Genomic DNA, 23161 nt, shown 5'->3' with positions numbered 1-23161 from the left:
TTTCAGAGTGACACTAGCTCTGTCATTGTGTTTGTCTCGCTCCCTTCCCACCCTCACCAGAGAAAACCAAAAGGCAGCAGCAGTTGGCAAATCCGTGCTGGTACTGGCCCGCCCCCTCGGCGGCAGGCTCCTGTTGCTTCTCGGAGGTGGCCGCCCTTTGAAAGAATCCCTCCCTCACCCGCGGCCGAGGCGGCGAGCCGGGAGCAGGAGGGCTGCGCAGGGCGAGTGGAGAGGGGTCTGCGCCGAGGCTATCCAGAAACCAGCCGGACCGCGACTCGGCTGCAGCGGTCCCCCGGGCAGGCCGGCCGAGCCCCGCCCACCGCTCCCCACCCCCGCTGCACGCGCCTCTCCCGGAGCCCAGCCCTTAGCCGGAGGGGAGGCGGGAAAACAGAGAAAGCCTCTCCCACCGCCCTGCCTGAGCCACCCCACTCCCAGCTCCCCCGGACTCGGCACGTCCTCCAGGGATCGTCTCGGAGGGGAGTACGCTGTGCAGGTAAGCGGCTGCGGACGTGGCAAAGTTGGGTTCTTCTACCAGGAGGGGGAGGCTCGGGTGCGGACCGATCGCGGGCACCCCGGAGCTGCGGGGTTTGTTTGTTTCGGTGGGTGTGAGCCTTCCTCCGAGGCAGCTGCCGCTTGGGCTGCGGAAACTGGATTAGGATGTAAGGGAGGATGTGGGCGTCGGAAGGGGAGAGGGGTCTCTGAGGGGAGGCAGGCCATGGCAGTGGGGGTGAAACTGCTGGCTGGAAACTCACTTGCTTCTGTCTGGAGCTTGAGGCTCTGGTTTTTAGAAGGGGAAAAGGGCTGCATCCCCTCCCCCTGTATCTAGGGGGAGCCTACCCTTTGTTACTTGGAGGCTGTGGACACTGGAGTAGAGCGTAGGGAGATGGCTGGATGTTGAGTGTGGACACATGAGCAATACAAAATGGGACTTGCTGATTTCGGGCTTGGATGCTGGCTGGGCAGTGGGGGAAGGCAAAGACGGGCGGAGGTTCCAGGGCATGGGGATTCATGAGAACATCTGCATCAATTTTTTCTCCTTCTTGTTTATCCAATCTTGATTTCTTCTAGGAGCCCTGAACCCCCCTATTTTCCCCTTTTTTTTTCATGCCCAGCTCCTTTCCCCAGCAGGGCTGGTCCTAGCAGAACCTCTCCCATTGTGTCTTGCCCGGCTTCCGTGGAGAGTTGGAAGAGCAGCCAGTGGCTCCTGGTGCTTGCTTCTGGCTCTTACAAGTGGTGACTGATAGAGAAAGCACCCAAAGGTTGGAGCAGGGAGCAGTTGTGCTGGAGAAATGGGCCTGTCCAGGCCCTGCTGCCAACTTCCAGATGTGGGGGGCTGAGGCAGCTGTGGCTTCTCCCCAGCAATGTGGCCTCGATCTCTACTTCCTTTGTCTCCTTGGCAGTGCTCCCTGGCTGGGCCCAGATTTCCAGATTTGGAGATGGATCAGTGGGCAGCCCACGTCCCCTGTAAAATGACCCCCACTCTGGGGACCTAGTGCCCTCATATTATGTATGTGTGGATATGTATGTCTGCTTCCACAACTTAGCCTTTTGCACGTGACCTGCCTGTTAGTTGCCATGGTAACTCCTCTTCAGTTCTCAGCCTCCCTCCTTTTCCTGCCCATTCCTCACCTCCATATCTCCTCCCCTCCCCCCAGCATGGTTGCCTAGATACTGATTAACCCTGGCTTCTCTGGGTAGGGGACCCTGGGTAGCTAGCTTCCACCCAAGCTGACATGGCCCCTTACCTACTCCACTCACCCCCACACTACACATCACAAACACACTCCAAACACCCAAACACATATACATACCACACTACACACACCACACACCCTACTCACTACACACACTCTGTAAACATACCACTTATACACATACATCACAATGCACACCAGATACACCATACGTATACCTCACCACAATACACCACCCATGATGCTACCCATACACCCTGCCATTATACTGTGTATATTCACACACCAACAATAACACATCCCATCCCTTCCCCAACACACGCGCGCGCACACACGCACAACAGGCGTGTGCACACTCACTATTCTTCTAAATAGGTCTCAGCTTGGAAGAGAAGACGTTTCCTGTCTCATCTGGCTCTGTGCCAGGGCGTGTAGGGGGAAGGCTCAGGAGGCCCAGAGGGAAAATTTAAATCTCTCCCATTGGGGCTTTCTAAACCCTGCCTTGCCCCTGAGAAAGCCTGGCCCATCAGAAAAGTCTCCACTCAGCCCCCAGTCTTCCTGCCTAACAGGATCAGGCACTCCGGGACCAGCAGAAGGTTCTGATCTTCCACAGAGGAGGCAGGAAAGGTGACTGTGCACAAAGAGCGAAAGGAGATGGGAGGGCAGAGAGAGGAGACAAAGAGGGAAAGAGGGCCAAGAAGGAGAGGGAAGCCAGAAGAGGCAGGAGGAAGAGGAGCCAGGTGAGTTTAGAAAGTAGGCGTAGGGTGATCTGCTCCTGTCTGGGATCTAGGCCTTCCTCTCTCTCCCAAGCACATTTTCTCGCTTCCTGCTTGGCTCCTCCAACCACATTTGTGTATAGAGGGGAAGAAGCAGTTTGCAAAGGGCTCCAGGCTTGCCAGGGCTTTTCCAAGACCTGTGGATTCTGTGGTTGTCAGGTGGTAGACTGGAGAGAAGAATCTCCGTCCTGGCCTTTATGCAATTTTTGGACTGACCGAGGACCCATTTCATCTGATCCTTCAGTGAACTGGTTTAAGTACCTACTATGTGTTAGGTGCTGGAGACATGAAGGTGAAGAGGAAGACACAGTTCCTTACCTCAGAATCCTAGGTTTCTCAGAGCCAGAAGGGGCCTTGAGGGAACATCCAACGTGGACTTCATTAAAGAGAGAAACTGAGGCTCAGATGGAGAAACTGAGGCTCAGATGGGGAAGCTGAGGCTCACACACCCAGTAGTGGCTAGGACCTTCTGAATTTTCAGCCAGGATTTGTGACCTCTTACTGCTTTTCCCACATTTCTTGCCTTCCTTTTTCACTGACAGCAACCCTGTGGGGACTAGTATGGCCCTTCCAAAGTGTGGGTTCCCTAGTGCAGCGGTCTCCAACATTTTTGGCACCAGGTACCGGTGCCCCTATGAGAATCTAATGCCTGATGATCTGTGGTGGAGCTGAGGGGGTGATGCTAGTGCTGGAGAGTGGCTGCAAATACAGATGAAGCTTCACTCTGTGGCCTGCCACTCACTTCCTGCTGTGTGGCCAGGTTCCTAACAGGCCATGTACTGGTACTGGCCTAGGGGTTGGGGACTCCTCCCTAGTGGATAGTGAGCTTACTTCTTTACGTTTTCTTGGAGAGTGTGGCAAGAAAAGGGGATGGGGAGAAGGAGCAGTTTCCTAGACCCTGGAAATGCCCCATAGCCTGAGGCAAGCCAGCCCACCTACATCTCCCATAAATCAGAGCACACATTCCCCTGCCCACCCCCCCCTCCCACCCTGTTGGATTTAGGTGGCTGCCATCTGGATGGCAGACTGTGCCAGGTGGCCCCCAGGACTCACTGTCTAACAAATCACCCACCAGCTTCTGCCCGAGTGGCCTGGAGGAAATAAAACAGTTATGACAGGCACAGCCCCAGGAGGCAGAGAGCCTGAGCATAAAGGCTATGAGCGCAGAGGCACAGACCCAGGTTCTAGTCCAGGCTCTGCCCCAAAGGCAGGTGCATTTATTCCACAGATATCCTTTTGGATGCAAACTGGGTTTCTGGTGAAAGCAAAGAATGGCTTAGATTGATGTTAAGCAACTGAAAGCCTCCAAGATTTTAGGCCTCTATTTCTACATCTATTTTCACGTCTGTCGATATTTCCTTGTTTTTAGGGGGTTTAGATTCCATGATTTTCAAGGTGTTTCATCCTCTAAATTTTTGTAGCTTATTCAGTCTGAGAGAGATCCCTTTTCTCTCTAGATGCCAAATCGTACTCATTATTTCATCAAACAGGGTTGTAGCCAAGCTGAGCAGGAAAGGAAATGGTCTTTCGTTACTCTGGAGAAAGCCTCCCCTTTTACACAGTGGGACAGGAGGTACCCAAGAAACTGAGACCAAGTTTTCTTATCTCGGGTTGTGGGAGCCGGCCCCTCCTGGACACTGTGGTACCTGTTCTGTTTTGCTGGGACAAAAACTGGGGCTGGGCACAGTCTTGAAAGGGGTGTCTTCTGGAGAGGATGAGATCCAGGGCCATCCTTTGGTGGGCCTATGAAATCCTCCAGAGGGAGAGTCTTTGGCCAGCTGGAGAGTGTGTCAGGAGGTGCTGGTCAGTTCTCTCTGCCCCTAATAAGAAGCAGAATATCTCCAGCCCAGACAAAAGCTTGGAACCAATTTGGCAGCATCTTCTCTGCTCTGGAATAGGAGGGATGAGGGGAGACCCTGACCTAGGAAAGTGTGAAATCAGCTTGGAGTCCTCACAGGAACATGCTTGTTAGAAAGATATGCAGGGAGCACAAGGCCCAGGACGGGGGCTGAGGCCCTGGGACTGTGGCTGCCCAGCTCAGAATATCTGATCTGGGTTGGAGGGGGCCAGGGATGAGGAAAGGTGTAGTTGGACTGACAGGGCCCCCCACCCAGATGGAGTGCAAAGCCAGGCCTCCAAAGACTTGAGGCCGAGATCTTAAATTCATTTATACATCATTTTAACAAATGTTAATCGAGTCCCTCTAATATGCCAGGTTCTGTGGGCTTCTCAGGGGCCACAGAGCTGTGAAATGATGGTTTCTAATTCACCAGAGCCCTCCTGCTCAGATAGACCAATTGATTTGTCCTGTCCCTTCCTCTCTCCCTGCTTACCTCACCCCACCTCCCACCGTGAAGGCTCTGCAACCTTCTTCAACAGGAAGGCTCCCCACGCTCACTCACATGCTCACTCACACTTGCACACTTTCCCTTTCTCACACATACATAATCTTGCAGACCTAACACATAGGCATGTGCTCACAGGTTCCCACACACTCTCACCTTGCCCAGCTGCAGTCTCTCACCCAAACCATTGTGATGGCCTCTTCACTTCCATCCTCTCAACCCTATCCATTTTTCCCACTGATCTAGTTATGTCAGACCTCCTGCTGCTTCCCATTGCTTATTAATACAGACAGGTGCCCGCACTGGCACTCAAAGTTCTTCATGACCTGGCTGCAACTACTATTCAGGCACCTTCTTCAGGTAGTAGTCATCCCAGGCCTATAGTTCCTCCTTTCTGCCTCCGCTCAGGCCCTTTCTGAGCTCTCACTCCAGCCTGCTGACTAGGGTGGGGGTGGCCTTTGGAGATACACATACTTGGACTCTAATCTGGGTTCTGATGCTTGCTAGTTTTCTTAACTTTTCGAAGCCTCAGTTTTCTTATCTGTCAAATGAGCATGAGAATTGAGCAGGGTAAGTTCTGTAAAGTGCTTTGTGTGGTACCTAGTACATAGTAAACAGTCAGTAGATATTAGCTGCTATAATAATAATAATAGCAATGACATATTATTGTTATTAGAATGACATTTTGTTGTTATATCATCCTTTGAAGTGGCTCTCAAGCACTCATTCTTTCAAATAGCTTTTCTTAATTCCCAGTAAACAGACATGCTTTCCTCTTCCCTTTACCTCTGAATGTTCCACTGCCCACTGTGCTTGCGTTTTAGCTTATATCCACACCTTCTCCTTGCTACCCCCACCTACCTCTTCAAAGACAAAGTCTGCATGTCCCCTGGACAGTGCCTGGCTTGGTAGCAGACACAGAGAGAAAGCCCAATGAGTGTGTGAGCTGAACATAGGTGGGAAAAAGCCCTAACCTATCAGGAGGTGTCGAAAGCCCACTTGTCCTTCCAGGCTGTCTTCTGCCTGTCACTCATATCCAGGTGCATACCACACTTTTCTAACATGTACATTTCTTCATTCCCATGCCCAGTTCCTTTGGCAGAGTCTAAAACTAAGAATTTGACTCTATCTTAGGTCTGGGATACTTAAGGACTGAAGCTGATGGAGGTTGCTGATTCATCATAGCATTTTGGTGATTGGGATTTGACAGAGACCTAGAAAGCGGAAGTGAGGAAGTGGGGGAGGAGTGCACTGTGAAAGTTTTAAAAGTCTTCAGAAATTTGATGCAGATCCTTAGGTTGTTCTGAGCTTAGACTGGATTTGGACTTAAAGGGATAATGATGCTGAAATACCCATTCATTCTGTCATCAGCATTTATTGAGCAGCTACTATGCTAAATTCTGGGGATCCAGAGATGCCTAGAATGTTCCTCTGCCCCTAAGAAGCTCATCGTCTGATGCGGGAGACACACTAGCGATGGCAGTACGTGGAAAGGAATATGGGCCTTGGCTCTGTTGGAATAGGGGAAATGAGGGCAGATGGCAGGCTGTAGGGAGGGCAAAATGTGTTTCCTGAAGCAAAGATAAACAAATAAGCAAACCCTCCATGCATGCACATGTACCTACCCTCACCACCCAGAGGTAGGACAGATTACCAGGCATGTAGGCCCCATCCCATGGTCAGGGTTCCTCCCCAGGCATACTAACCCCCAAGCAAGATAGTGTGAGTATATGCAAAGTACTCTGCAGGGTCAAACATGCAGGCCAGAGTTGTGCTTTCAAGGAGGTGGGCTGTTGGGCAGAGGTTGTGTAAGCTGATCAGCCAAGCTTCCTGGTAACTGTGATGGTGTTGTGAGCAGGGCCTGGGCCTCTGGCCCTAAGTGCTGTTCTGAGTTTCTGTTCCTGCTGCTGGGTGGGACTGCTTGTCTGGCCCCTCTTGAATGGGTCTTTGTCAGCAGGCGTGTGGAGGAGGTGATCCCTTTGCTGGCCTGACTCACTCATGCCCGCCCAGCTTGCTGGGGCCCAGCCTAGGGCTTCTGTGCAATGTTGCCTGCCAACCAGACTCCTGTAACTGGACTGAGATCCTCTCAGGGGCAGGGGCCTGGGCCCCAGTGCTGGCAGGTAGCAGGCCCGTGTCCTGCTCCCCAATTCACTGGGCAACTCGTGTCATTAGTCTGTGCTGGAGTTGGCTGCACGATACTGCTCTGTGTGCCTGCCTCCGAGGGCTGTTATGCGAAGCCCATGGGATAATGGCTGAGATGTTGGCAGTGACAGTGGGGTGGCAGCAAGGCACTGTGCCCACTCTAGTGGGCCAACTTGGTATTTCTAGGGAGACTTCTAGAAACCAGGCCTGTGTTTGTGATTTGCGAATTCTGTTTTCCTTTCTAAGGAAGAGGCCCTATTTCTTTTCATGGTCAGTTATTTTCTTCTTCTGACCCAGTTTCTCTTCCCCAGAATTCACTCTATGTTAAAGGTAAAGGTGCCTCCTGGTTAAAATAATGTATTCTGCTGTATAATAAAGGAGTTTTGTGCCTACCACTCCCCCTGTGCAGCCAGGCTGGATGAGTTCTGGGCTCTAAAGAAACAGCTTTGAGTCATGGGGAACCACGGGCTCAGGGTATCCCCCTTGATGAATGAAGGATAGTGAGGCAGATCCAGTGATGGGGTTACTCAGGGAGGCCCTGCCAGGCCTGAGAGTCCCATGACAAGAGAAGACCCATTGGGAAGGGACCACCCTGGGAGGTGTCAGCGGGAAGGGAAGATCTGGGCCAGAGGCGCTCCGCCCTGCTCCAGTGCTGTCTAGCAGCCTTCGAGATAGTGCGGGGGTTCAGTAGTGTCCAGCCACTGTGAGTCCCTTAGCCTACTAGAATGTCACCACCCTCTGCTTTCTCCTCAGCTCCAGGCTTTGAGTCCTGTTGGCTCAACCACCCCTCACTGGAACTTCATAAAGGGACCATCATTTTAAGTTAGGCTATTAAACAGAATAATTGAGGTTTAATTGTTTATTTGATAGGCGTTAAAATGCCAATCTAGGGAACAGGTTGCATTTTCTCTGGAGGCCGAAGATCCATCAGTGACCTTTGGTTGGACCCAAAGCACTTGGTTTTAAATGGCAGCTTTAAAAGCTTTTGCTGGATTTGGCTCTGGGCTTCTATGGTTCAGAAGCACCAGACAGAAAGCATCAGACACTGATCAGGGCACAGGGCTCCCTCCATACAGTGTGCCAGGAAGGTCATGAGATGGGATTGGGGACTGTTTTTGTTTTTAACTGAATTTTAAATTTTTAATTATTTTTTAATAGATCTTTTAGAAACAATTTTAGATTTATGAAAATATTGAGCAGATAGTACAGAGTTCCAGTCTACACCCTCCTCAACACACACACACACACACACACACACACACACACAGTTCCCCCATTATTATTAATATCTTACATAAGTGTGGTACATTTGTTACAAATAAAAATAAAAATAAAAGGCCAAAGTAAGACGCAACCAACATTCATTTGAGATCCAAACAAATAACTTTTGGGGAGCAACGATTCAGGCAGAAACCCAAAGTGTTCCAATTAGCGGGTGAAGACAAGGGTTTTTTTATGAGGAAGGAAAGGGAATAGCTGCATTAATAGAAGGAAGGAATTTCTATTGGTGTTAACAAATCAAGGAAGGAATTTCTGTTGGTGCAGATAAGCTAAGTTATTCTTTAGCTATACATGGTGGTGCTAATCCTAAAGAATGTCTTAATTTTCAGTCTGGTAGTCAGAATGTCTGCTTTCCATTAGCTTTGCAGACAATTGTTTGGAATACAATGTTGCATTGGCCCAGTTCAAGAGTTATTTTGCCCAGTTCAGACATTCCAAAGGCATATATGAGGAGTAAGATGTGCAAGGAAGTTCCTTTGGGGTGGCGACTCCAACTCCCTTTGGAATGGCTCTGTTTACATTATTTTTCACACAAATAATGAACCAATATTGACATTATTATTAACTAAAGTCCAGAGTTTATTCTGATTTACTTAGTTTTTACCTGATGTCCCTTTTCTGTTCCAGGATCCCATCCAAAATACCACTTTATATTTAGTCATCGTGTCTCCTTAGGCTCCTCTTGGCTGTGACAGTTTCTCAAGTTTTTGATGACCTTGATAGTTTTGACTGGTCAGGTATACTGTAAGATATCCCGCAATTGGGATTTGTCTGATGTGTTTTTCATGATTAGATTCAGCTTATGGGTTTGGGGGATAAAGATTGCAGAGGTAAATTCCCTGCTATTTTCATCACATCACATCAAAGGTACTATTAGCGTGATTCATTACCGTTGCTGTTGACAGGTCCGGGTTTTCAGCCCCTTTCAGTGCCCACCTCCAGCACAATTCTAGGGCCTGGTGATTGGAGCAGTGCTCTTTCCACTCTCTGAGATAAACATATCAATCTGTTAACTAGTGCTCACTGGCTGTCTGCACTACCCCACCTTTTCCAAGTCATGGAGCAGCACAGAGACTTATCAGCTAGAAGAACCTTATAAAAGAGAGAATAAAACAGAATGTGAGAGGTGCACAATCAGTGCTAATGATAGGCAATAAGTACTTTTCGAGTCTAGAGAGAGAAGTTCAGACTATAGGCTGGAGTGGTAATTGGGCAAAGATAGCATTTGTCAACCTCGAGTGCACATTAGAATTAGTGGGGAGATTCTACAAATTACTGATGCCTTGGCGACACCCCTGAGTTTTTAGTGGGGCTTAGTTAATTCCCAGGCATCGTTATTATTTCAATTATTTTATTATTAAAAGGCTCTCTAAGTGCAGCCAGGGTTGAGAACTGAAATAAACAGAAGGGAAGGGCATTCTAAGTGAAAGGAAGGGAATATATAAAGGCACGGATATCAATACACGCATGGCAGGAGACATCTTCGCTGGAAGTAATGGGAAATGTCCTGGAAGGGTAAAAAAGGATAAACGTAGAGGTTTTATATACCAAAATTAAAAGTTTCAATAAACAAAAATACATAGGATACTGAAGCATTGTGATTGCATTTGTGTTTGGTAGGGAAGTGATCAGAATACACGTTAAGTAGATTAGTCATTCAATTATCAATGTCTGGCACAGATTGGAGGGAGGAGGTTAAAGATGTGTACAACTACTCCAATATTAGGCAAGCTACTGCAGCAGCCCAGGAAAGCAATAATGAGGCTCTGAACTGGAGTGATCAATGGAAAAGAAAGACCAGATTGTAGAGATATTGCAGGAATAAACATGGCTAGGACTGGGAGGGAGGGAGGAAGCCCTGAGAATTCTGTTAGACTGTCAGCTCCACGAGGCAGGGACTGTGCTGTTGGAGTTCCCTCAGTGAGGAGACAAGTTCCTGGACAACTGTAGGCCATCAATAAATGTTTGTTAATTGGTTACTGGAAGCATAATGGTGTCATTCTTTCCCAAATTACACCTTGTTCCAAAATTACCCTCCTTTTCTCCATCAATTTCTCCACCTAAATGCAGGCAAATCTTAGCAGTTTGGAAAGCAATCTGATTAAAATAACTCAGGAAAAGATATAAAATGACTGTTAGAATTGGAAGTATTTACCTTGTAAAAGAAGCGTTTAGAGAAGTTTCAAAATCTCTCCTTGGGAGAATGTTGTGGGTGTGGATGTTTTTTTTGAGTAGAGAGTGGTCTTTATTTCAGCTCTACACCCTAATCTAATTCTGAACCATGCCAGAAAAAAAGGGAGATCTGCATCAAAGGCTGGCAGTTGCCAGATTAGTGGTTCTATTGGCATCCTCTCTAAGCTGAACTCCAATGGACAGGATCATCTACAACTGCTCTGGGACACCGTCCAGCTCCCAGCATAAATGCACTGATATTCTGCTGGGCAGAGAGCAGTGGGGTGCCCAGAAGCTGCTGTGAGCTGGGTGGGGGCTGAGGAGAGAGACAAGAGTGCCTGTTGATGCCGAGGCTCAGCTAGGACTGATGGGGCAGAATTGTAAACAGCTGGGGTCTAGCAATGGCTGGCATATAAGCCAGGCCTCCTCCCTCCCCATGAGGGGCTCTAGTGTCCCAGCCTTAGCCTAACATCAGTCATCGTGACAGAGCAGAGTTGGGCAAGAAACTGGGAAAGGGAAAAAAAACGATATAATGCATGCTGAAGTTTAATAAAGCTATTTAATTTTATTTGAGTTAGTCTCACCCTAATTTCTCTTCTTTGGCCTGGGTAAGAACATTCCCACCCAACGAGGCCAACTTGGTCTTGAGTCGGGTCAGCATTCTCATTTTCCTTAGTTCCCACACATTTCTACCCTTGCCAGGGAGGCAGCAAGAAGGAATAGAAAGAGTGTAGCATTTGGTAATCACGAAATCAAGAGCCGATGCCGGCCATGCCATCGTTGGCTGTGGGACCCTGGGCGAGTAACATAACTCTGAGCCTCACCTTTTCTAATCTGTGAAATGGCAGTGATACCCAGCGTCACTTGTACTTGTTATGTTCCTTTGACCTAGCTTGTGAAGTTGTCTGGTAAGTAAGGTGTTTTTCAAATGTTTGGTAGACTTCATCATCACCACCATCATCATCCCCTTCAGCAACCATGGGCAGGGAACGGGAGCAGGGTGGACTGTGGAACACAGAAAACCCAGTTGCTTCTCCTCATTCTTATGACAGTCACTGGTACACTCGAGGGTCCAGGGCTGAAGGACAAGTCCCTGGCCTGATAGATCTTGCCCTGAACTCTCCTAAACTCAAGGAGTCAGGAGGGCCTTCAGCAGTTTTACGGAAGTCCAGTCGGCCCTGCCTATGTCTCTGGGCCCAGCATTTCCAGAGAGATACACCCAACGGGCCTTGTGGGAGGCTGTGGGTTCTCCTAGAAGGACTTTGGGTTAGGAGGAAGACTGGGCATGCTAGTTAGAGAGGAGGGGTGCCTGGGACCCTCCAGGGCTAGGCCTCGGGCTCTTGGACCCTGTCCAGCAGGCTGCCCTGACAGCAGAGACCTGTGTCTTCTCCTGGGCAGCTGTCCTGCAGCTAGGGAGAGGCGGGAGATACTGCTCCTAGGAACAGCAGCTGTCTGTCGACTGTCCTCCCCATTCTCCACCCTGGTGCATTTCCCCTTCTTTGCTCTTTGGAGCATCAGCGTGATGAGGGCATGCAGGGGTATGGTGGAGGCAACTGAGGCAGCCAAGCGTGTAGGCCCAGCGAGGGTCTTGTGGGAAGGCGACCACGTAGAGACTGTTCGATGTCTCTCCAAAGCACATTTTTTCTTCTCTCAGCAGTCTCCATCTCTCTTCGCGTTGCCACCTGTTTTCCTCCTTTTCCACTTTTCTCACTCGGTTTCTGCCGAGAACTGCCCCTGAGAGAACCTCTGTTCCATTTTGCAGCCTTTCTTTTTCCTTTGGCTGCCTCTCACACTTCTCTTTGAGCACCTCCCTATTTAGTGTCTCTTCCTCCGGGATTTCTTTTTCTCTCCTGTCTCCTGCCCTCTCTGTTTATCTTGCTTCGGTGTCTGGAGGCTGCCTTCAGTGTTGGCTGAGGCGTTGTGTCACCAGTCTCTGACTCAGCCGGACGTGCTCTCCCTCGCCATCTGTCTGTGGCCCTGGGTGACGCAGGCTGTTTTTCTTGAGTTAGGAGAAGGCAGTGGCTGAGGAGCCTTTTGAGTCAAGCTCTCTGGCTGTGTTGGCTGTGGGCCAAGCCCCCTCCCTGCGGAGTGTCAGGAGGACTGGAGGTTAGAAAACAAAGAGATAAGGAAGGGAAGAGAGAGGAGGGTACTGGGGCTCTTTCCCCTGCTCGGTTCTGTTTCTCTTCTCTATTTCCCAAGAGAAGGTAAAAAATGAAGGAGGAATCTGAGGAAAAAGTTGGAGAATGATAACAGTAATAATATTAACAGCTGATGCTTAAAGAGCGATTGCCGTTTGCCAGGCGCAGTGCTCAGCTCTGACACGGTATCCGTTTTCGCTGCAGATGACGGAAACTGAACTCCATCTAGTTTAGGCAAGGCAGGGATTCTCGGTTCACAGAGCCAAACTTCAGGATGGACAGGGCAGTGCTGGTTTAGGAACAGATAGGCCTGGAGCACACCAACTTGCGACCCTGCCCCTGTCCCTGTCCCTTCCCCCAGCTCCTCGCTCCCGCCAGCTCTTCACCTGACTGCTGCTGGCTGACTTCTGCCCACATTTCGCAGCTGGGCTGCTTTTACCCTTCCTCCCTTGGTTCCATTTGACAGCCTCTGGCAGGACACTGGATCTCATACCCATTCCTTTTTAGCTACAAGGGAGGGGCTGCAATTGGCACCACTAGTAAACCTACATGGTCGGAGTTGGGGGCGGAGCTAGCTCCCCTCCAAAAGGAGATGTCCTTCTCAGAAGGGATGGGTGTGGGCAAACAATAATTGCCCACGCACAAAGGCTGTTTCATGTAATCCTCACAACTCCTAAGGTGCGTGTTATTATTTCCATCTTACCATTTCAGAAGGAAGGCCTCCAAGAGGTAGAGTAACTTGCTCAGGTCCACAAAGTCAGTGACTGGCACAGAGGCAAGAAAGCGGAGTCGTTCAGAGGAAAGACTCTGGAACTAGATTGCTTGGGTTCTAATTCTGTCTCTTTAACTGTAGGCAGGTTACTTAACCTTCCTGGCCTCAGTTTCTCCATCTGCATAAAGGAAATGATCATAATCATAGCCAGATCATAATCTGGAACTGCTATAAGGATTAAATGTATTCGGCATGACATAAATGTCAGGTGCTGTTATCACAGTGCTTTACAGTTTACAAAAATCCTTCCCTTGTGTTATCTCATTTAACCTTTATAATAGCCTTAGGAAGGGGACAGGGAAATGGACTGGCCGATCCTGTACCAGCCCCTCCCCATGTTTTCACCCCGGACCTAATCAGCTGCACAATTTGTCATCAGTTAAACACACAAACAAAAAAAGCAACTTCCTGAATAAACAGCTCTTTAGCCAATAAGGGAATATAAATTCTCGTGGGTGAGCTGGCAGGCACTATGCATGCTGCTGTCTGTTCCTCTCACGAGTGTGTATGAAGCTAGAGATTGTGGGGAGCTTGGTCGATAACGGTTCACCCAGAGGCTTTATCATGGCCCTCTTTAGAGAGCTCCCCTGACTACCCCAGGAGGCTGAGCATTGCAGCCTCAGCCCACTGGACTGGGATAGGAGCAAGAAACAGGGTGACAGCTGTGTGGGAGGTGAGCCTCTTGGAGAGGCCCAAGGGCCGGAGTTCAGAGCTCACAGCAGGAAGATTACCCTTCTTCCACCAGCAGACAGAGCTGGGTTGAAGTCTGGAATCCAGCTATCACCAGGGGACCTCTCACTGCCTCAGTTTCTTTCTCTGTAAAATGGTTTGATGGTGATGCTTCGTAGGCTTTTTTTAAGTATTAAATGAGAATAAATATTTAAAATACTAAGAATAGTACCTGATCTATGTTGTTTGTCGTGATGATGATTACTGCCTCTTTTATCCAATCCAGACTCCCAGACTGGGCCTCACATTTGGGCCTTCCATCTCAGAATTTTCCTCTCATTTCTTTCTGTGATGTCCATAGAAGGACTACTATGCTTCAGACAGACCTATGTCCCCCTTCCTGCCCCCAAACTCCCCATCGCCAGCAACTTGCTCACTCCTACTACCAAGCTCACTGCTCTGTACCACCTAGAAGACTCACCCGTCTTTCCTGTACCTTTTCTTTCACTCTCTGGTCAGGGCTGCTGCCCCAGGAAGTGTGCAGTGTGAGTGAGGCTGGGCTTTGTGTAGCCACCAGGAGCTCCAGCCCTGACCATTGCTCTTCATGCTTGATGTTCTCCAGCCATTGGCCCCAGAGTGCCCTGCCTCATGCGGGTGGACCTGGGGTTGGGGGCACACTGGCCTGGGGGAATAGCATTACAGTGAAGGAGGCTGCAGCCATATTTTGTGGCTCTTTGAGGAAAGGGAGTTTTGAGCAGCCTCCCAGAAGGAGCCAAAGATGAAGAAGAATCCATCTTCCATTTTACAAAAACAGATGACGAAACTTGATCATGGCTCTGGGTCACTGTGGCTGGGGGACTTTAAGGTCAGAGTGTTTAGGGCACAAAGTTGGGGGTTTAAGGCCACAGTGTGGTCCTTACCTCTGTTTCCAGACCACGGGTCACAGGACACAAGGTGATCCCATCCCCGAAAGCAGCCCTGATGGAAGTGCTGGGCTCAGCCAGGAAGGATCCTGGAAAGCCACCTCTGGAGCTCTTCTAGACACAGAGCTGTCAAGTGGATGATGACTGTCCTTTCCTTCTTTGCTTTCTTTTTACTCTGGAACATAAAACCCCAGGGGAACTTTGGGCCAAAGCATCTAAAATGGGAAACATAACAAGAGGTTTAGAGAAGAAAGGTGCAACTGTGTGTGAGTGTCGGGGATGCCTGGATGCCCTAGGGTGGATGGGGAAGGAAGACATTGGGGAGGGGGGATGGGTGCCAGCGAAGATCAAGAACATTTCAGCCGTTCCAGCTCTCAGGCATTAGGATGCCTAAATTCTAATGAAAGTAAAACACCTTCCAAAGTCATGGGGTTTGGCATTATCTGCTGATTTGTGCTGACCACTTCCCCAAGCCCCATTCATCAGCAGGTAATTGAGAACTGATGGTATCACCCATTGCACACAGGGCCTTCAAGGAATCTGAGGTTAAGGGGCTAAGGGGCCTTAGAAGGCACCTGGAGGCCAGTCTCTGTCTTAACACACATAGGTCAGACTACCCTTCTCCTCCCAAAAAGTAAGACTTACTGATATCTTAGGAATATAAAGAATCCACCTCTCTGCCAGTAAATCAGACCAATTCGTCCATGATAATTTTGAGTCCTAGGCCTTCTCTGTTTCTAGTCCTTAGAATGGCCTTAGACTGTTCAGATCTGTGCTAGAGTAATAGTCGCCTGCACCACACTCAACTACACAGTGCAGCCAGGATAATTGGAGAGGACTTTCTGATCATCCCATTGCCCTCTATTGAGAGAATGAGGAGATGGGCTCCATGTCTTCTGAAGGTCCTTTATACACATAATTCCATCACTCACCTCAGAAGCCAACACTGTACCCTGACATGTCCAAGCAAAGGTGGTCTTCTAATGGAGAGCTGAGGTGCCTGTCAAGTGCTTCCCTCCTACCCAGTCTCATTGCCCTGGTCACCTTCATTCCTGTAGGTGCCTCGCCTTCTTCCCTGGCTCCAGCTGGGCTGCCTTAGTACTCTCAGGCATGGCTCAGCCTTTCCCCTGCCCCTCGTGGCCACTCCTCCCCTCCAACTCTTTCATACTCACCACGCAATCCAGCACACTGGTGCAGCAGACAGGAGGTGGATGCGTGGGTTCTGAGCCCTGCTCTGGGCCTGACTAGCTGGATGAACTGGCTACATCATTTCTCTGTTTGGGGCCTTGGTCTCCTTAAGTAAAAACTAAGAGCTTTCATCCCAATTATTCTAACTCACTCTGACACTCTGAAATTCTAACTCCATCTGGAAAACCTTACATCTTGGTTTATATCCTATTTATACACAATGGAATCTTCTTCTCACTGACTTCTTCTTCTTTTTTTTTTTTTTGGTAAAGATTTGGATACATAGGCTAAGTCAGGTCCTCTGGCATAGGGTGACAGTCTAGGGTAACCAGTTAGCCTAAACAGTGGGACCCAGGCATTCTGTGACCCTATAAAAGGGTCCCTTCTAGCATGTCCTATCTGGAGTAGGGAACCTCATCTTTCTTTGGGGATCCTGCCAGAACCCAGGCCTTGGTGAGCCCTCTGGGTGTGTATTTGATGGGCTTGGCCCTAAGGAAAGCGAGCAGGTTGATGCAATGAAAAAGATGCAGGGCTTTGGGGGCTGATGGAGGGAGGGAGGAGAGTGAGTTCCACTGTAATTTAGAGCCTTTGCATTTTAAAGAGAGGTTGTTTCTGAGTTATTTTCATAATAGAACTGGGTATTCTGATCTACCTCAGTGCTGCATGGAATCAAAAATAATATAGTATGTTGCTATATCATCAACTAGTGGCTTCTCTTTCCAAGCAGCTTTTACCCGGCAATTATGTGAAATTATGTGACTCAGTATGGAAAGATAATTGCCGGAGAAACTCTTCTGATTGCTTTCTCCCGCACATGCAGAAAGCAACTGCGCATGAGGCAGGATGATCAGGGAGGAAAATTAACATGGAAGTGCTGCTGCCACCAAAATGTCAGCAGTTTACCAATGTAGAAATAAAGGAGAACAGAGAGAGGAGAAGAAAAGTGAGTGGAAATTGAATTCTTTCTCAAAGATGCTATACAGGAAGTAAAAATATTGTTGCTGGTCCCACTTTCCAGATGAGGAGGATGGTCTAAATGATCTAGAGTTCAAGAGTTGGGGAGCGGCAGAGGGAGGAGGCCCAGGAGGCCCCCATCTGACAGTGCCAACTTCTCCAGAGCCGTGTCCCAGGGAGCCAGGCCCTCAGGCGTCCCAGTCAGGGGGTCCCGGGCCTCAGAATGAGGACCTCTCCATAACATGCACATTGTGACAAATGTAATGTTCCTGAATCCCCTTTCCCAGCCCCATTCAAACCTACTTTGTTTTTCCCTTTCCCCAAGATCCCATCCTCCTATTTCTCAGACTCGGTGGCTTGGAATGAGATTTATTACTTCTATCACCTTTTAATCCCACTCTCTGTCTCCCAGCCAAGCTCCAGGCAGCCCAGCTTCCTTTCCGGGAAAAAGGAATATGTGATAAATGGAAAGATTGGGTGGGAGGGAGAGAGGGCCAGACAGAGTTTCTTGGAGGGAGTAGAGGCCCAGACAGAGTTTCTTGGTACTGCAGTGAGAGAAATGCATTTTGTATCTTTTCAGAGGCTCTGTATGTGTACTTGGCCACTGACTCAGGGGCAATGCCAGCGGTACCAACGAGATTTTAAGAAATAAGTGTTGGGGCCAAGAAGCACCCTGAAGAGGCTCGTGCTGAGGTGTGGCTGATGTAGCCCAGGCCTGGCAGTAGCTTGAGGGAGTTAGGAAGTTGGTCACTTTCCAAATCTATAATAATATTTCTTTCAGCACACTGTAACATGATCAAAAATGTTTTCTTTAGAATACAAAGACAGGTCTTTACTCTTTAGCATGGCATTCAATATCCTCCATAATCTGACGCCAACTGTCTTATCAGAATTCTCACCACCCACCTTTCATGCTTTACTCAACTGGATTATTCACTGTTTAGAAGGTATCTTACTCTAGAAATGGCAAATACTTTTTATATTACTGTCACAGCCCCTCTTGTGTTATGCAGACATTACTAATAGATGAAGACCTTTTCTCCTGCTGGACTTCATTCAGAATCCTTCTGAGGAAACCACTTTAGGCAGCCACTCTTGAATGAAGTGCCTTGAGGTTCAACTTGAACTGAACTTGACCTTGAACTGAACACTTTTGTTATCCTGCTTCTCATTTTCCTTTCTCACTGTCTCTGCTCATGCTGTTTTCTCTGCCAGAATGCCCTTCCTTTTCTCTCTTCTTGCCCAGTCCCTCAAAATCCCATCCTATTTTCAAGGTGTAGCTGAAATATCAGCTCCTCCATGGAACCATCCCAGATTCCCTGTTATATCCCCTGCTCCTCTTTTCCTTGCCCTGATGGACTCTCCTTGCGTATAGTCTCTCCCACTTGTGAAACTCCCTTCACATTTGCTGATATATCAGACCCCTTTGTTTCCTAACCTTGCCTTTCCTTGGAAGCCTAAGCTGTACCTTGTTCATCTCTTGATCCTTTGTAGAACCCAGAATAGTGTGGCACTTTCTAGAAATTCAGCATGTGTTGAGGGATTGACTTGGATCTGAGCATCTATAGAGGTAATTCTGGGGAAGTTGAGGGGAAGGTACAGTAGGGACTAGTGGCCAGGAACCCTTGATGTGTGTCGTTTCTATTCCCAGGAGGGTCCCTACTTGCCTAATAATTCCTTTCCTGGCTAGAGCTGTCAAGCGGCCGCTGTGGGAAATCTTGCCCATTTGTCTTTCCCTCTTTCACCTCAGATCCAATATTCACACCAAAGCCTCTAGGATTTGAAGGCTTTTAATGTCCAGTTTCATCCTCCTTCCAGGTCTGGAGCCACATCTCCCCACTGGCTGAGCAAGGAACAGATGTAACTTAAATATGTAATTTGTAGATTGTACTTGATCTGAGAAATAGCAGTAAACCCAACACTCTCTCCCCCACCCCCAAAATTAAAGGTTTTACAAATAGCAGGTGCTTAAAACTTATTTTATTTCATACTTTGAAAAATGTATTTAGGACACTATAGTTGGATAATACATTGATGAGACTTTCCACTAAAAAAGAAGTGATCTCAGATAAACTAAATTTGTTATTGTAGATTGGCTCATAGAAGGAAGAGAAGTCATCCAGTCACCAGTTATCACTCCTCTCCCCAAAACAAAAACTACCTAAAAACTAAAAAAACTAAAACCCATGAGATAAAACTAGCACTGGATTACGTGAAGTGTAACTGTAACTTAAGCCAGAGTTGTTCATAGAATGAATGCTAGTTGACATTGCTGCATTCCAGAGACTAATAAGCTTTGGCCCTAACGAGTTTAGGAAGCCAAACTGGCGACTCCTACATTAAGCCCAAGACCCCTGAGAGGAGCTAAAGTGATCTAAAGTTGGTATCTGCCACCTTCAGTCTTCATGAAAAAAGCAAAACAAACTCTCTTTAGAGGAAAGCTTCCTATTTTAAGACTGTTAATTTCCCACAGAGTAAAATCTATCTTGAGCTCACAATCAAAGGTTACCAAACACAGGAAAAACTGAGTCACTTATGATCGAGAGGCACAGAAATAACAAATAGATTTAGATGCCAAAGGATTTAAGATTTTGGAATTATCAGATACAGAATATAAAATAACTATATAAGAGATGTTGGAAGAAATAAAAAAATGATGACAACAGGCAACAAAGACTTTACAAAAATGACCAGGCAATTTGAAAAAAAAAACAAACCAAATAGAACATTTAGAAATATATAATAATAGAAATGGAAAATTAAGTGGATGGATTAAACACAATTCAAAAGAGAATGAGTACATGGAAAATAAATCTGAAATAATTACCCAGAATATATCACAGAGAAACAAGGAAGTAGAAAACATGAAAAAGCAGCAAAGTGATAGGGAAAATAGAATAAGACTATCTAACATGAACATAGTCTCAGAGAAGAAAATAGAATGGAGGAGAGGCAATATTTGAAGAGATAATGGTTGAGAGTTTTTTATGATTGTTGAAAAGGATGAATCCACAGGTAAAGGAAACAACAATACTTAAAAATAAATTCATATTTAGACTGTGGTCTAGTGAAACTCAAAACACCAAAAGAAAGCAAATAAAAGGAGGCCGAGAGAAAAGATAGAACATCTGTAAAGGAATGACGGTCAGCAGCAGATTTCTCAACAGCAATAATGGAAATCAGAAAGCAGTGGAATAACATCTTCAAAGTGCAGAGCCTAAATAATGATCAATCTAGAATTGTGTATATAGCCAAACCTTTCAGGGATAGGGTTGTATTAGTTTTCTATTGGTACATAACAAATTACCACAAACTTAGAAGCTTAAAACAATATATATTTATTATCTCGTGCTTTTTGTAGGGTAGAAGTCCAGCGCAGCTTACCTGGGTCTCACCTAGCTATAATCTACGTTGACTAGAGTTATGGCCTAATCAGAGGATCAATTGGGGAAAGATTCACTTCCAGACTCCCTCAGGTTGTTGGCAGAATTCATCTGCTGTGGCAGAAGGACTAGCATCCCCATTTTCTTGCTGGCTTTGGCCAGGGGCTGCTCTGAGCTAATCGAGGCTTCCCACAATTCTTTACCATGTGCTCCTCTCCATAGGTCCTCTTATAACGTAGCAGCTTACTTTTTCAAGCCAGTAAGGGAGAAAATCCTCTAGCTTCTGTCTGCCAAGATGTAAGTATTATATAACATAATACCATCATGTGAGTGACAGCTCATCACCTTGATAGAAGCAGGTCCCAGCTCCTGCCCCCATCAAGAGGAGGGGATTACAACCAAAGGCTTGAATACTAGAAGGTTGGAATTATTGGGGATCACCTCACAGTATGTCCATCACAAGGGTGAAATGAAAACATTTTCAGATAAACAAAAACTGAGTTTGTAACTAATAGATCTATTAAAGAAAATTCTAAAAGATGTTATTCATGAATAAAGAACATACTTGAAGGATGACAGATTCAAAAAGGATTGTGAACAAATCAGTTCGTAGATACGTTGTGTTAGTTATCTGTTGCTGCATAACAAATTACCCCCAAACTCAATAACGTAAAACAACAAACATTTATTACTTCATACAGTTTCTGAGGGTCAGGAATCAGGGAGCAGCTTGACTACATGGTCCTGCTCAGTGTCTTTAATGAGATTGCAGTCAAGCTGTCAGCCAGAGTGGCAATCATGAAAGCTGGAGGATCTGCTTCTAAGCTCACTTACATGTTTGTGGCAGCTCTTATTTCCTAGCAGGTTTTGAACAGAGGCTCTCAGTTCTTTGCCACATGGTTCTCTCCACAGAGATGCCTGAGTAGCCTTAAAGACATGGCAAGTAACTTTCCCCAGAGCAAGCAATGAGAGAAAGAGAGAGAGAGAGAAATACAGGAAAGGAAAGCAGTGGCGTCTTTTATAATCTAATAATGGAAGTGATGTATCAGTTCTGACATATTTTATTGGGTACACAGACTAACCCTGGTACAATGGGGAAGGGACTGCACAAGGTACTTGGTATGTAAATACCATGAAATACTGAAGGCTATTTTATAGGCTGGCTACTACACACATGGGTAAATCAAAACAAACATGGTTTCCATGAAATACAAACACTAATGTCTGTTTTATAGGATTAAAAAAAAAATTGAAATTTTGTACAATAGTAGCATATATATATCAGGAAGTGGGAGATTTGTATTTTTGTATTTTTGAGGAAGAGTGATATCCAATATCGATTATCTTTTAACTGTAGATTTTTTTAGTCTGTGGTAACTTGAATACTGTTTTAGTCTGTTCAGGCTCCTATAACAGAATACCATAGACTGAGTGGCTTATAAACAACAGAAATTTATTTCTCATAGTTCTAGAGGCTGGAAGTCCAAGATCAGGGTGCCAGGAGATTCAGTGTCCGATGAGGGTTAATTTCCTGGTCCGGAGACTGCTGTTTTCTTGCTGAGCCCTCACATGGCAGGAGGGGTGAGAGAGCTCTCTGAGGTCTCTTTTATAAGGTACTAATCCCATTCCTGAGGGATCTACCCTCCTGACACAATCACTTCCCAGAGTCTCTCCCCTCCCCTAACAATACCATCACATGAGGATTAGGTTTCAACATATGACTTTTGGAGGACATAAACCTTTAGTACAGAGCAAATATGTGGCAACCACTAAAAGACTAGAAGCAGCTTGTGTAATTCCTCAACCGGTAGAGGGAGAAAGTGAATAAGAAAAAAAATAGTTAATCAAAAAAAAAAAGTTAAAAGAGAAAGAGAGATATCGAAAAAAAGTAAGAGAAAAACAGATGGTAGAAATCAAATCAAATATATTTTCATAATGAAGTTAAATGGAATAAACTTGAAGGTTAGTAGAGATTATCAGGTTAAATTTTTTAAAAATCCAGCCTTTTGCTATTTATGAGATGCATACATAAAATGCATAAGGACACAGAAATGTAGAAAATAAAATGAAATTTAAGATAGAAAGGCTCACTATACAATCCTAGAAGACTCAACTCACAGGATTGTATAACAATTTTAAACTGTTAGAATATTGTAAAAAAACACAAATAAATTTATAACTCCTTCCTCATAGTGGTAGATTTTAAAGCACCTGTCTTAGTTTTTGATAGGTCAAAAATATATATACAGAAATTTAACACAATAATTATAATTTAATGGCATATAGAACTTTCTTCCGAACAATGAGGGAATTCACAACCTTCTAATACTTGGAATATAAACTTTAAAATGAGTAACCATGTACTAAATCATAAAGCCAGTCTCAGTAAATTTCAAGGTATCTGTATCCTACAGACCATGTTTTCTGACCAGAGTACACTTGAATTGGAAGTCAATAACAAAAGTAAAAATCACTATACATTTGGACATTTTAAAAACACACTTCTTAATGCATGGGTCAAATGAGAGATTATAATGCAAGTTTAAAGTGCTAAGAACTAAATAGTTCTTAGCTTACATTTCAAAGCTTGCATGTTAGAGAGTTATTGTCTTAAATGCCTATATTAGCAAATAAGAAAGGCTATATATTAATGAACTAGTTATCCATCATAAGAAGATAAATATAAGAAAGAACAAGAGAATTAACCCAAGAATGTATAAGGAG

General features: G+C 46.4%; 1 protein-coding gene across 2 annotated transcripts in view; it reads left to right on the top strand.

Annotated features, from left to right (window-relative positions):
• The first annotated feature begins 217 nt into the window (after positions 1 to 217).
• The window catches only part of FXYD6 (FXYD domain containing ion transport regulator 6), a 33819-nt gene continuing 10875 nt past the window's right edge, over positions 218 to 23161 (top strand). Inside the window, exon 1 of one of the 2 annotated variants that reach the window (XM_023526101.1) lies at positions 218 to 493. The gene's annotated coding sequence lies outside the window, so the exon portion shown is untranslated. The remainder of the gene's footprint in view (positions 494 to 23161) is intronic. The other variant, XM_011385374.2, reaches the window with a different exon arrangement.

The sequence above is a fragment of the Pteropus vampyrus genome, unplaced genomic scaffold, assembly GCF_000151845.1.
Source record: "Pteropus vampyrus isolate Shadow unplaced genomic scaffold, Pvam_2.0 Scaffold705, whole genome shotgun sequence".
Lineage (NCBI taxonomy): Eukaryota > Metazoa > Chordata > Mammalia > Chiroptera > Pteropodidae > Pteropus > Pteropus vampyrus.
The sequence above is the reverse complement of the archived record's forward strand: the minus strand, read 5'-3'. Positions and strand labels throughout refer to the sequence as shown.